This window comes from Calypte anna, chromosome W (assembly GCF_003957555.1).
Source record: "Calypte anna isolate BGI_N300 chromosome W, bCalAnn1_v1.p, whole genome shotgun sequence".
In the NCBI taxonomy this organism is placed as follows: Eukaryota; Metazoa; Chordata; class Aves; order Apodiformes; family Trochilidae; genus Calypte; species Calypte anna.
Window position 1 is genome coordinate 23730096 of NC_044276.1, and position 10687 is coordinate 23740782.

Genomic DNA, 10687 nt, shown 5'->3' on the forward strand with positions numbered 1-10687 from the left:
GTTCTAGCAAGCTGCTGATACTCATTCTGAGTATAAATAATATTGTACCACCACTCACCAAAGAAAAGTTCCTAGCAGTTCTTCAAATGTAGAAACATTGCTCAGAGGAGCTGAGGTATTTTGGGGGCTCTACTTCTGCCTCTCTCTCCTCTCTTCTTCCCCTCCCTTTTTCAGTCTTCCAAGAGCTCTTGGAGTGAAAGATTCCATGAGTCACAAATTATTTCAGGCTGTAGGAGACCCCTGAATATAAGGAATATGGTGGCTACAAGCTTAGCATCTTCACTCCAGCTTCTTCAGCTCAGGCACTGGTTATATACTTCACAACAGTAGAGTATAACAAAACTGAATAAAAAATTGAAAACTTACACAATAGCAGCACAATTATAAATGCAGAAGTTCCCCATTTTGATAATATTTTTCTGTATCTTCTAACTGAAATGGTGGCCACCATGAATTAAAATATGTTTAATTATTATATTTCATTCTGGGTGGGGGATCCCCACCTAAATTTGTCCCAATGTCTTAGGATGCATCCTAAAGTGTACAAGAGCTATACCATTTCTCTTCCCTGAATTACCACAATATCTCAATCCAAGCATTGCACCTGCTGTCCCTTACTGCCTGTCAAAGGAGAGGAGCTGAGGGAGTCCCTGATCAAACAGGTGGATGCACACTGGAGTCCACTCCAGTTCCCTCCTCCCTGTCACATGCAGCAAGACAAACCAGGCAAGGCAGAGCAGTGCAGTCCCATTCAAGTCACCTAAACTTTACACCCAAATCTGGGTTTCATCACCTGGTGTGCATTAAGCCAATCAAAAACAGAGCTTCTGGTCATTCATCTCTAGCAGAAATGTCCTTAACCAAGGTGCTGCCTTCTCAGAACAGACCTTCTAGTCCATGAATCTTACAGGGAAGGTGACAGCAAGCCCAGCACTGAATGCAAGATGTGGCCACCAGCAGAAAACACTAAAAGGTGCCAAAAATTCATAAAATTGCACTGAGGTCACTGTGGGCAGAGATGGTGTCCAGCAGCTGGGATAGGCTGGTGGACCTTGGTTGAAGGAAGAAGTTCCCAGTGCTGCATTCAGGTGGCTTCCCAGGGGACGTTAGTGTCCAGGAGAAGTGACCTGAAGACACAGTCTGTGCCACTGACCTTGATGGCACCCCTGGGAAGAGCTGGTGGTGTCAGAGCCTTCTCTCTGATGAGCACTTCTGGGCTGGCCTGGCCACCCATCCCTGCACCCTGTCCCCAGGCTGCCCCACGCCACGAGCTGGGGGTGCTGCTCTGCAGAGCACGGGGCTGGGGTGCCAAGGGCTGACCCTTTTCATGGGCTGTGCTGGTCAAGCTGGCAGGCAGACCCAGCTGATGGTGCTCACTGCCACTGACCACCTCCCACACAAGCTCTTGGGTGGCCACGGAGGGTGCTCAGAGGGGCCCTGCCTGATTCCAGTGTCATGGGCTGTCTTTATTGCAGAACATTCACCACCCCTGAGGGCTCTGGACACCAAAGAAGTGACAAAGGAACCATTCCTAAGGCCCCAACCCCCCCCCTGGAACCATGATGGCATCAGAGGGAGCCCACAGAGAAAGTAGCAGAGCAACAATCTCTGCAGCATTGACTCCTTGGGCAGCTTCTTGAGAGCAAGTATGGAAGAAGAGCTGAGCTGTGATGATGGAAGGGCTGTTCTGGAGGCCAGCTCTGTCCCAGCAGTGCCCATGCCCTGTCCCTGCCTGCGGGCACAGGACTGTCACACCGCAGGGCTGTGACCAAGCTGCCAGAGCACTTAGGCCTTACCCAAGGGTGCAGAAGGAGACTGTGGAGGTGGAAAGTGAACAGCTTGGAAAAGATCAAGCGCTGGTGCTCCCAGGCAGTGTCCTTGTGCCAGGACATTTTCCCCTCCAACTCTGCACACAGGCACTGCCCTGCAGCTCCAGAGAGGGTCTCAAAGGAAGGGTCTCAAGTAAACAAGTTCCTGGAAGGTTCTTTGTTCTGCTTAAATACATACAAAGAGAGCACAGTTCCTCACTGACAAACCTCTCTAGGTAAAAAAAAAAAAAAAATACAGACACATATTGAGAAAGGGCACATTGCTTTTTGGGCAATAATTTGAAAGGGAAAAGAAAACTGTAAACCAAATATCCCTCATCGACTACTATACCAAATAAAAAAAACGCTAAAGACTAGTTGGGTTTGATGAGTTATGTTAGGAGAGAATTATAGTTTAAGTCAATCATTTTAATCCTTTTGAAAAATCATCCAGACATCTAGTTTATTCAGGGCATTCTTGAGCTCCTGGTTCCTCAGGCTGTAGATGAGGGGGTTCACTGCTGGAGGAACCACCCAGTACAGAACTGCCACCACCAGGTCCAGAGATGGGGAAGAGATGGAGGGGGGCTTCAGGTAGGCAAAGATGCCAGTGCTGATGAAAAGGGAAACCAAGGCCAGGTGAGAGAGGCATGTGGAAAAGGCATTATGCCTTCCGTGCTCAGAGGGGATCCTCAGCACAGCCCTGAAGCTCTCCATATATGACACCACTATGAAAACAAAAGACTCAGATGATAAAGAGGCACTGACCACAAGAAGCCCAAGTTCCCTGAGGTCGGAGTGTGAGCAGGAGAGCTTGAGGATCTGGGGGATTTCACAGAACTGCTCCAGGGCATTGCCCTGGCAGAGGGGCAGGGAAAATGTATTGGCCTAGTGCAGCAGAGCATTGAGAAACCCAGTGCCCCAGGCAGCTGCTGCCATGTGGACACAAGCTCTGCTGCCCAGGAGGGTCCCGTAGTGCAGGGGTTTAAAGATGGCCATGTGGCAGTCGTAGGACATGATGGTCAGGAGATAGAACTCTTCTGAAATGAAGAATAAAATGAACAAGAGCTGTGCAGCACATCTCTTGTAGGAGATGTCCCTGTTATCCCAGAGGGAATTGGCCATGACTTTGGGCAGAGTGGTGGAGATGGATCCCAGGTCAAGGAGAGATCCCAGGTCAGAGGTTGAGGAGGAAGAAGTGCATGGGGGTGTGGAGGTGGTGGTCACAGGCGATGGTGGTGATGATGAGGCCGTTGCCCAGGAGGGAAGCCAGGTAGATGCCCAGGAAGAGCCAGAAGTGCAAGAGCTGCAGCTCCCTCCTGTCTGCAAATGCCAGGAGGAGGAACTGGATGATGGAGCTGCTGTTGGACATCTGCTTCTTGCCACAATGGAGGACTGATCAAGTAGGAAAATGTACACAGTTAGGGGAAATATGTCTGGAACATCAAAGACAGTTTCCATAGCTTTTATTTCCTGGCATAGACACACACACTTTGCTATTACATCTTGCTTCAGCTCTATGGTTGGATCTCTCAGGGGAAACTAAGTATTGAAATTTGTTATATCATCACCATCTGTATTCATAGTGCGAAGTGAAAGGGGTTGACATGTTAAAAATGACCGAGACTCAATATTCTTTTATTGGTTGAATTTATTAATAAAATTGTAATTGGTTAAAAAATTGACATTGCAATGAGCAAAACAGCGCTGGGTGCATGGGGAGTCTCTGCTCCACTCACACGCACACCTCTAAAACTCTAGAATTACCTTTTATTGATTACAATTCTATGAATATTCTAAAGGAGGTGGGTTTACATACATATTCATAGGGATTATATCATGTTATTATAAAATTCATGATAGGCGGAGTCTGGGTGTAATCTGGGCAGAGTTCTCTTTTGGGGACATATCCGAGGGGCAACAGGGGGTCTTTGGATGAAGTAAGAAGTCTTCCTCAAGCTTGAACTTTTTACCTTTATTGATTTTGCTGACTTAATTATATTGTTACAAGATGATATCAGACCCTAGCCATAACTTTCCCCTTATCTGTTGACTGTAGTGGAACAAAGCAATCAGACGCCTCTGATTACTGAGAAGTGGGTGTGAGCTGGTATCAAATCCACCTGTGCCCAATTAGGGCAGGCCCCCTATTGAGCATGTGCAAGACCAGGGGGCCAATAAAAGGTGAAACTCACAGCCACAGACTATCTCACTCCCGAGCACTGTATTACCTTTATTGCGCCACTAGCACTCATCTCCTCCAAGGTGAGGCTCTCTGTGGAGTCTCGAATCCAGGGCTTTCAGCATTGCATTACTGGGTCTTAACCAGCTGTGTCACGAGAGCCTCACCTTGGAGGCAATGAGCGCTAGTGGCGCAATAAAGGTCAATAGGGGGCTTGCCCTAATTGGGCACAGGTGGATTTGATACCGGCTCACACCCACTTCTCAGTAATCAGAGGCGTCTGATTGCTTTGTTCCACTACAGTTGACTGTGACATCTTTATGTTCTCCTTTTGCAGATATTCGCATTTTTTTGGTGCCTTGTTTTAAGAACAAGACTTAAACTCCAAATTATCATCAAGAAAGAACTTAGTCTCGTTAGGGCCTTGTTTTGTTCACACTAAAACAGTGGAAACAAACATGTTTCAACATATTTCATGTTTACATGTCTCAACTGCTTTGTCTAACCCCATATTCACTTCTTTTTCAGTTTAATTCTGAATTTCACTGGTTAGGAATACAAATTCATTAAAATATATTACAAACATTTATTACAGGCAGAAGACAGTTTCAGAGAGGCTTGCATTTTTCAGCTCCCCCATCTCTCCTGGGGAATGTTTATGGATGTGTCAAACTCTCAGAATTACTGCTGCACTCAGGGAGAACAGAGCACAGAAAGAGCATCCTGTGGCTGCGTACACAGAGGAAGGAGCTGGACTGATGAAAGGAGGTCAGCTCCTGTTGGGGAAACAGTTCAGAAATATACAGATTGTGAGCAATCCTGACTTACTTCAGCTTAGGCTACAGTGGGTTAATGGTTATTGAGGCCTAGTTACAGGTTTCTAAAAATGAGCTAATGGGAAAGAGATAACTAATTGGCAGCAAAAGAGAAAAATAATTATGTAAGAAGAGTGGTTCTGTGAGAATGGAATGTGTAATAGTAATATAAAGCCACCTGCATGATATGATGGTATAAACAAGGCTTCTCTATATAAGTGAGTGCAAATTATTAATAAACGATTTCATACGATCATATTGATGTGTACATGGAATCCTTAAGCCTCCACAGACTTTTTTCCCACAAATGGCGCCCGAAAATGGACCCAGAGTGGCCCGGACCAGGGACTCTCATGCTGTTGCTTCCAGGAGCGATGAAGACAGCTGGAATGAGAGGGTAGCGGAGTAGCCAGTCGGAAGGAGATTGCTGCCCCGGCAGTCTATGTAGCTGGTGCCCGGCTACGGAATAAACAAGCTCAGAATTGAAGAATCTTGCCCTGATCAGGTGAGCAGCTTGGGAGGAGATGGGGTCTACACTCTAAAGAAGTAGAGGCAGTAGTTAAGCTCCTCCAATGTATTCTCTCTAAGAGAAGTTAATTACACGAAGGCAGGACCTTACGTGAATTACTGAAATGGGCATGGGATAGAGACTTGATCCCCTCGATGGGTACTGTTTTTGAGTTACCTACTTGGGAAGCCATAGGTACTGCAGCCAGAGACTCACCATGGCAGAGGCTATGAAGATTTCTCCCTCAGGCAGCTCTCAGCTCTCCTCCCAGCCCAGGCTGCCTTTCTCCTCTCTCTCCCTCCTCTGCCCTGTCCTGTTGTCTACAGGCAGTGCCCTCAGCCCTGCTATGCTCTGCAGAGGTGCTGCTCCTGTCCAGAGCTCTCTCTCTGCAGCACTCTCTGCTTGCCAGCAGCTCTCTCAGTCTCAGGAGCCCGGCCCAGCAACGTAGGACTAGCACCAGACTTTTCCACTTGCTCAACTCTCTTGGGGCTCTCTCCAGCTCTCCCTAGGGCTCCCCAGGAACCCAATGGAACACACACTGAAGTCGTTGCTCCTGTCCCCTCCCTCTTTTCCAGCACAGCCAGTTCCCCTCTAGAGGCACAACCTCTGCTACTCCCACTCTCTCCCGTCTGCCCCGCGGAGACGGGGACTAGAGCGAGCGAGCGCCCCACCACCCGCGGGCTTCTTCCACGGCATCGGCCGGCTGGGGCTGACCCGCCCCCTGAAGCCGGCTCGGGATGGATCGCCGGGGAGAGGGACGCACGCTTCCCCATCCCTCGCCCCACCACCCCAACGCGACGTCGCGGGAGAGACAACAGACATGCTAGAGGAGACAAGTGACCCGCCGAGGCGGGCGCCACCCGGAGACCGAGGCCCCCCGACCTCGCCGACGGGGCGGCTCACTCGGCAGCAGGCGGGGGTGCGGCAACGAGAGCCAAGGCCAACAGATGGCGGCAGCAGCGGAGGGGGATGCCCCCCTGACCGCCCACGCCAACCTCCTTTTGCCAGTCGTCTCTTTCTTCACTTACTTGCTGGCTTTTCCGTCTTTCCCCTCTTTGGGGTTTCCCGGCCCCATAAGCGCTTGAGAACACCCCTTCTTTGCTCGCTCTTGGCTCGAAAAGCCACCCCCACCGCCTGAGCGCTGCTCGCAGCCGGCACCCACGGGGATGCTCGGACCCGGGCTGGGACCGGCACCTGGCGTGGTTTCGGACACCTGAAGGCTCGCGGGACCGCGCAGCCGTCACACAGCTGGGTTCAGTAAGGAAGCCCTTCGGCGCTCCCCCGGCTCGGCGGGGGGAAGAACAGGGCAACTCCTCGGGTGCCACAGGAGGCGAACTGAAAAGGAGGCCGCCCCGCCCGCTCACCGGACCCAGCCGCGGCTCCCCATTACAGGGAGGAACGCGGAAGAGCCGGCCCGCCGGGGGCCCTCTCCGACGCCACCCAGAAAGCCTCATCGCTCAACAGAGAAAGGACACACGAGAGAGGACCGACGGCCACGCGGCCGCACCATTCCCTGGGAAAGCGGCGGCCACGCGACGCGTAGCCGTGCATTCGAGCGACTGAGCGGGGTTCTGCGAGAGGTACTCCGGAGGCCTCAGCACCGGCAGGGGCCGGCTCAGCGTGGAGACAACTCTCCCACCCCGGCCCGGGGAAAGGAGGGGGAAATGCCAGGGCGGCACACCAGCACACGGACGGATCTCGCTTTGCAATGGGAAGGAGCAGGGAGGCGTCACCGGCCCCCCACCTGCTCCGGAACCACAGGCTCCCCTTTTTCCTCCTTTTTTTTTTCCCCCTTTTCTCGTGCCCAACGTGGGTGACGCACCCGACAGGGTTGTCTTCTCAGCGTTCGAAACTGCCGGCGACCGCTGCCGGCCGCCAGCTCCGAAACCCATAGGGAACCGCTCATCCCTGCCGGGGATCGGTTTTGCAGATGGAAGGAAAACAAAAACAAACAAACAAAAAAAAAAAACCAAAAAATACCACCAACGCCAACCCGCAGGGCGCAGCACCCTGACAAGGTTAGCACCTGGGGAGCAGGGGGGAAAGCCACCGAGGGAAGGCAACCCCAAAGCTGCCCGAGTTCAGCTGCCCGTCACGAGGTGGGACGACCGAGCTTGCTGTTTCCCCTCTGCCCGGCTTTTCACGGGCTTCAGCTTAGGGCCAGGAAGAGGAGAGTGGAGGGAAAAAAAAAAAAAAAAAAAGCAATTCGGTGAGCTCCAGCTTAAGGCCGAAGTTAAAGTAAAGGAGGAGAGGGGAGAGAGGCCTCACTGACAGCCTCCTTCCCCTTTGCCCTGTAAACTCTCACGAATCCCCCAGCTCAGTAAAAGTCAGAGGGCTCTCCGGCACTGCAAACTTGTGGGCAAAAAAACCACAGCGGTGCAGCCTGGACCCCACCACCAGCTGGGCACACTTGACCCAACCCCTCCGAAAGGAGAGCAGTGCCATCACCGAGCCCTCAGGGACTCAGGGGAAGCCGCGGCAGGCTCGGCAACCCCGGGACATCTGCACAGGGCCTTACTGGACGACAAAGCCAGCGGCCGCAAAAACACCTGCTAACAGCGGGCTCCAGCTTAGGGCCAGGACACGACTATACGAGAAAGGTGGGGCGTCGCTGCCCCACCGTAAAGAGCTCTTCCTGGGCTGCTCAACTACCGGCGGACACCCTAGAGCCAAGCAGAGCTCCGGCTTGGGAACAGAGCGCGACGAGGAAAGGCAGACAGGGTGCTGCCGCCCCGCCACCAACAAGTTCTGCCCTAGCTGCTCGGCTCCCAGCGGACGCCCCCAAGCCGAGCAGGGCTCCAGCGACTACAGGGGAAAACGGGGCACCGCCGCCCCGCTGCGTAACAGAGGTGGCCCCGCGGCTGCCTCAAGCTCGCACGCTCTCGGTTCTCACCGGAAGGTGAAATAGCAAAACGGAGACGCGGTTAGGGGGGCGCCGCCGCCCCGCCCGGATCACCAGCCTGGCCCCGCGGCCACCCTTCCGGGGTCGGTTTCAATCGGCTCCAGCTACGACTCACAGCCGGAGAAGAGGGAAGAATGCAGGGCGCTGCCGCCGCCTCTGCCCGGGAGCCCTTCGGGGAAAAGCTTTCTCTTGCCCTTTCGTGTGCTCCCTTGGACCGGCTTTTTCTTTTTCGGGGAGAGCCCTTCCGTCCGTCCAGGGAAACCCTACCGCCGCCCCCACTGTCACCCTTGCCGGTCCGCCGGGACGCTCTCTACCTGGTCGGCAATCGGTTTCCGCTCCTGTGCCTTGGTGTGCTCCGCAGCACCACCCTCTCCCCTATATACGGACAGACGAGGCCAGTCCCACCGGGGGCTCCAAGAGCGCAGTCTGTGGTGAGCGTAGAGGCGCGCCAGTCACGCCGCCTTTTACGATGACGTAACTGGAGGCAGAGGAAAACAGCGACCCCTTCGGCGACTACCAGGAGGGAGCGCGGACAACCGGTCTACCTCGCTGCCAGAGACTGTCTCGCCTTGGTAGGTAGACCTGGCGACCGGCGCGGAGCCGGGAAGACCTGGCCGCCGCCTTGGCGCCGGAGCCGGGCCGACCGTCCCGGAGCCGGGACCGGGTAGACCTGGCCGCCGGCTTCTAAACCGGGAAGACCTGGCCGACCAGCCCGGAGCCGGACAGACCCTGCCGACCGGCCCGGAGCCGGAATCGGGAAAACCCCGGGAACCGGCCAGGAGCCAGAACCGGGAAAAACTGGAACTGGGGGTCCGGCTCGGAGCCAGCCGGGCAGACCCCGCGGTCAGGTTCAGAGACGGGTAGATGCGGCGGCCCTGCCCGGAGCCGGAACCGGGTAGACCCGGTGGACCGTCCTGAAGCCGGGTTTCGGGCAGACCTGGCCGCCGGCTTCTGAACCGGGTAGACCTGGCGGATCGGCCCGGAACCGGAAGCGGGGAAACCTGAGGGGACCATCCCGGAGCCGTGTAGACCCCCGCGGTCAGGCTCGGAACCGGAAGCGGGAAAACCCGAGGCACCGGCCCGGAGCTGGGTCGGGGTAGACCCGGCTGCCGGCTCCTGTACCGGGTAGACCTGGCGAACCGGAACCGGAAGCGGGAAAACCCGAGGTACTGGCCCGGAGCAGGGTCGGGGTAGACCCGGCTGCCGGCTCCTGTACCGGGTAGACCTGGCGAACCGAACCCGGAACCGGAAGCGGGAAAACCCGGAGGACCGGCCCGGAGCCGGAAGCGAGACCCGGCGGTCAGGCTCGCAGCCGGGTAGGTAGAGCTGGCGGTCCGGCCCGGAGCCGGGTCGGGGTAGACCTGGTTGCCGGCTCCTGTACCGGGTAGACCTGGCGGACCGGCCCGGAGCCGGAAGCGGGAAAACCCGGGGAACTTTCCGGGAGCTGGGCGCAGACCCCGCGCTCAGGCTCGGAGCCAGAACCGGCAACACCTGGCGGGCCGGCCCGGAGACGGGTAGAGCTGGGGTACCAGCCCGGAGCCGGGCAAACCCTGCGGACCGGCCCGGAGCCCAGTAGAGGTGGCGGACCTGCCCGGGTCCGGGTAGGTAGGCCCGCCCGCCGATTCCGGAGCCGGGTGGATCTGTTGCTAGGAGGAGCGGACGGACGAGCCGCCGTTAGCCTCGGAACCGAGACGCAGTTCCGCGTCTTTGCCCCCCCCCCCCCCCCGGAGGGCGGGGGGGGGGGCATTGTGAGGAAAGGGGGTAGGGGCCGTGGGGGCGCGCGCGCCCGACTTAATAGCGAGTGGCGACGGTAGTCCCGCTTCGGCTAACCGCGATGGTGGTCGCCGCCGCCGCCACAGCCGACGGGAAGGAGAGGACGCCGGGCTCCCGCTCACCCTAAAGGAACGCTCGTCCGGTGACGATTTGGCCGCTTCCTGACGGCCGGGAGGGTAAGAACCGAAATGCCTTCCCTCCTCTATCCACGGAGGGAAGGAGGAGCGATATTGCCTGCCTGCCTGCCTGCCCGCCCTCCCTCTCTCCCTCACACGTTGACGTTCAATAAAACACGCAAGCAATTAACTCGTCAATCGACTCTCTCCTCCTTTTTCTCTCTTTTATTACTTGGCTATTTAAAAGCGAAAAAAAACAAAAAACAAAAAAACCAAAAAGAAAGAAAAAAACCAACCAAACAAACAAAAAACGGGGCCGGGGCTGGGGCCGAGGCAGGGTCCGGGCCCGAGGAGGCCAAGGCCAAAGCCGAGGCTGAGGCCGACTGGTGTACCTTGGCAGGAAAAAGAATAAAATAAAGAAATAAAATAAAAAAAAGGGGGCCGGGGCCGAGAAGGAGATGGGGACCGAGACCGAGGCCTAGGCACGGGGCACGAGGCCTAGGCCTAGGCCGAGACCGAGACCAAGGGCCGAGACCCAGACCCAGACCCAGGACGAGACTGAGGCCTAGGCCGAGGCCGACTG

At 55.6% G+C, this 10687-nt stretch overlaps 1 pseudogene; it reads right to left on the bottom strand.

Annotated features, from left to right (window-relative positions):
* Nucleotides 1–2237: 2237 nt before the first annotated feature.
* On the bottom strand, nt 2238–2825 carry LOC103536435 (annotated as a pseudogene).
* Nucleotides 2826–10687: the final 7862 nt, after the last annotated feature.